Here is a 4,858-nt window from a genome sequence, read left to right as displayed (position 1 = left end):
TATCATGGCTTATTTCACCCTTCTTACTACAAGAAAAATATTGCACAGTTTTCATTAATCTCTAATAAATTCGGGTGCATTGCCCAAGAGAATATCTATAGACACGAATGTCTAGTTATTTATCCTGGTCTCAAATTATTCTGTTACAGACTCATCAACCATTTCTTTGTTAAATCAAATTCTATGTAGACCAGTATGTTTTTATCATTTGTCAAGTTCTGGGAACAGAGTCCTTGGTAGTCCGTTGGTACCACCACTATGGGATTGAGAAAATGCAATCGTAATTTCTAAAGGATTCTTACCCTCATATGACCTTTATACTTCTTATATGTAGGCTTTAATTTTATGATCTCAAACATCTAGCTTAGGTCAAAATTTTATTTCATCATTAAATGCAGTCTTTGATTACTGGATGTCCTACTAACTTGAGCATGAGTTTTTGTTAGTATTTTGTTAGTATGTCAGGAATTTCTATTCATGAACAAGTATTTCTCCCTATTCTTTGTATGTATTCCTTTAAGCAATATGCCATCCTGTTATATGATTCCTATTTTTGGGAGTAATTCATCTACATCATTCCTATTAACCTTTGGTTTCTCTTGTTCTATTTTAATTCTTCCTATTTCTAGGTCTCCTGCCTGACAACTGAAACAAAATATTGGTAGTTATATTTCCTTTTAACATCTTCCTGTCCTTTTAAGTAATCTTTCTTTTATCATCATAAACCTACCAATAAAGTGATTTATCCTGGACAAACATCCAGTACTTTAAGGCTCCTAAGATTCCTTTTATTCTTTCATCCCCAATAGTCCTTCTTGGACTGTAAAATCACAATCATTCTTATGAGCAACAAGCACATATACTCTATGCCCTAAACAAATTTTTAAACTTTTCTAGACCATTATTTGGATAATCTATCCTACTCGGTTATTATCATTTAATTTAAGACTACTCTCATGATACATTACCCTTCTTCGGGTTTTACCTTTTTAATGAGACATTTCTTTTTATATTTATGAGGCTTCACACATTATTTTTATAACTCCTGGTTAAGAGATCGGGTTAAGGTAATGTAGGATCAAAATTCATTTCTCTTCATTATTTATAGCCTTCTATTTCATTTGCACACCACATATTTTTAGGTTAACTTTATTTTAAGGCTTGGGTAATTTAGCAAATACTGCTTATTATCCCTAAGATCCTATCATTCCAAAAATATCTTTTACATCTGTCAAATCTTAGTGGAGCAGGATTTCCACTTTAACCCTTATTTCTCTACATATCTTAAATCTATCTACTCTTTTTACTTACCCTATTCAAATCTAGGGATGGGTCACTCTTTAATCTGGTTCTTTATCCTGCTATTCTCCCTATTCTAGACTAGTTTTATTATTTTTATGGCTCTATATTCTTACTAAACTTAGTAACATCACTCTATAGGCTTATTCTTTCTGTCTCCAAATTTAGATCATCATTCTGTCAATAGTTAGAGGAGCTGAGTGAGCCCGTCGACTTCACTCTAATTTCTAACATTCTTTGAAATGTTAATAGCCGTGAATGGCTTGTATTCTTTGACCATGGTACTTACAATATTTTACTCCTCAATAATCGAGCCAAACATTATTTATTTATCGGGATAGACATGTCATTTATATTCTACTTATGATGATCTACTAGTCTAACTTCTATCCTCATTGGGTAATATATCTCGGGAGATTTATAAGGAGTCTTATTGATTCATTTTAACACTCGCCGTGTTCGTTATGGGGCGTTGGCTGATAGGTAATATTTCATGATTCATACCGGTATTTAAAAAGTTTTAATAAGTTTTTGACAGTTTCTCTGGGCAGGTTCTGGCGCCGATGTTTCTATTTTTTTCTGCCTAACCTATCGCCTGCAATGGCTAATCTCTGCCTATTTCTCATCTATCCCTATTTCTATGCTCCTTATGGTAAATTTTTGCCCCTTTCTGATTACCTAACTGTAATCTCTACTCCTTTATTTTAGAAGTCATTACCCGCCATTCAGATGAGTTATTTTATCCGGAGTAGTATTAATTAATTAGTGTGCTTGTATTTTCCTTCATCTGAACTGCATTATTGTCTCTTTTGACAGACTCTGGCATCCTATTTTTAGCTAACCTATCTTCTTTATCTCTGCGGGTTATTTTTATTTAGGCATCATTATGACTTCTCTAGCTAAATTCTAGCTTTTGATATTTTCAGTACTGATCAGACTTTATTTACTTAATAGCATCATAGCTCATTTATTATTCATATGCCTATATCTTCATCTTAAATCTTTGTGCCTAACAACAACATATTTCTTTTAATTCTATAAGCCTATAGCTTCAATTGCCTATGACATTTATTTCTTGGAATTCCCTTTTTATTTAGGCTATTCTATTTTATTCACTGTATTTCTGTCGACATTCTATTTTATTTATATGGCGCCTGTCATATATTGACAAGGAGTATATCTATTCTTGGCTACTCTTCCTATTTCTCAACTTTATTTCTCCTTGTTTTTTTAATCAATTTTCATTTCCCTTTCTTAGTCTGGAGTCTGTTTCTCCTGTCAAATTCGTCTCCTACAAAGTGGCCAGTTTTGTAAAAGACTTGTCTTTGACAAGTAGAATCATACCCTGACTATCTAATTTTTTTCTTTTCTTTATTTTAAGCCTGCACTTCTCACAAACAAGATTCATACTTCATCATTGTATCGTTTTTGAACGATATCTTAAGGCTCTATTGGGAAATGTTACTAAAAAAAAATGACATCTTTATTCATCATTTGGCACATTTTGGCATTTAATTCTCTACCTAACCTGACGGTTCATACCCCTTGATTTTTACTTGTTTGCATTTCATTTCTGCATATCATTTTATTTTCACCCTTAAAATTTGGAAGCAGGTATTTCTCAATATTCTATCACTGTATTGCATCCTAGTATATCAACTATATTTGCCAGAGTCTCCATAAGATAAAATAGTCACTTGCAACGTGGATGTACCTCCGCTACATATGCCTATCTTTCCTATATAAAAAAAATTTTTTTTTTTTTTCTTCCTGACTTCCTTTCTATCCGGCTAATTATTTTTAATTCTTTTCTTTTCACTATTTGGAGGATTTGTATTTCACTTTCTTTGTGCCGGAGGGCTTTCTGAGAAGTGTCTTTGTTTAATTTCATGATGGGGTTCTTTATCTCTGTGCCTGCCTTTCTCCCTGTATGTTTTCCCTTTTTTTCATTATTTTACCTAATTTCTATCCCCTTTTTATGTAATCTTTCCCTAGACCTAAATGTGTCATCTTTATTTCTTTAAACTGTCTTTGACCTAAATTTCTGCCCATTATTCTATTTAACTCTAGGGTAATTTTTGCGCCTCGTTCCAGTCTGCTGTTCGAACTTCCCTGCATCTATTTAAATTACTCAAAATTTCTCTGGTAGGATTTTGTGGCTATTAGTCCCTTAGGATTTTTCTTCCTGATTTCCTATCATTTTGCTATTTTCCCTTTTCTTTTTGTAAAACTCATATCTAGGATGCTAATTTTCACATTTTTTTTTTTTTTTTTTTTTTTTTTTAATGCCTCATTTATTTCTATATATAGGGAATTATCATTAGCAATAAACTTACCTTTAGCAAAGGAATCCTGTTCTTTTTACTGTTGCTACGTGATCCTCCATTTGTGTGGCAAATTCATTTACCGAGCCACCCTCATATTTTACCTATAGGAACTTTCGTAGATTTGTTAACCTGTCTGTCTCTTTGACTGATCGCCATAATTGCCTACATTATTTTTGAAACTCACTCAGATTTGCTGCATTTTTAAATTACTTACCATTCAAGGTTATGTGAGCTTCACTTACATTTGTATACACGGTTAACATAGCCTGTTTAATTCTGCTGTCTCATTGTTTATTCTCAGACTAACTATTCTACTTTCAGTATCAGCTAACCACTTGCACACGGTATATTTCTCTAACCTTCTTTTATCTTGGTTATTCCTACCTATATTTCCACAAAAACTGTGTTAATTTTCCCTACTGAATTCATATTAGCGGGGTTAGTAAGGTTTGTTAATTCTTCAAACTCACTTTTTTATGGGACGTTGCTCGTTTGTATTTTTCACCTACTTGCGTAATTTTAAATCACATTTCCCTTTTATATATTCTTTGGGCTAACATCATTACCATCACTTTAAAAAATCATAATACATCTTATTTTACACAAGAAAAAATACAAATAATTCATGCATCATTCAAGAAACCCTAGCGAACAAAAAAAAAATTCCTATTCTTAAACGAGAGACAAGTATTTTTCACTTTTAAACTGAGAGACTTATTTAAGAGAGAGATTCTTTTACTCACATTTCTTCTTTCTTGTCCTTTTGTTTTCATCTTCATCGCTTAGGTAATGGTTTCTTGTGTTTAGACTCTTGCTTCGTCTTACGTCCTCACTATTTTTCTGAGTTTCTTGATGTTTATTCTGCAAAGGTGTTCAACTGGTATCTGGAAGAATTTAGTCATTAATATATGCACTGAAAAATATCATCACGGCATTTTATCCATTTAAGCTGCCACCATTTGTGATGCTTTGTTGGGCATTTTCTTTTTCTTTCATTAAGCACCACTTTAATATTATTTTAATCAAATAAATGTATCTCTTCAATCCTTTCAGTGCAAAAACATTATTTAATTCTAGACCCTCAGGAAAGTGGGTGATGGTAAAATGCCGTATCGTTCCTTAACTTTACTTCTGGAACTATGATGTACATTAGCTTTACAGTAATCTTCTACATGGGTTTAAATACAGACTGGATCAATATGATTTCTTGAAGATTGGATGCTGCAACCGTA

Source organism: Palaemon carinicauda, chromosome 3 (genome assembly GCF_036898095.1).
Source record: "Palaemon carinicauda isolate YSFRI2023 chromosome 3, ASM3689809v2, whole genome shotgun sequence".
In the NCBI taxonomy this organism is placed as follows: Eukaryota; Metazoa; Arthropoda; class Malacostraca; order Decapoda; family Palaemonidae; genus Palaemon; species Palaemon carinicauda.
This window is presented reverse-complemented; position numbering follows the sequence as displayed.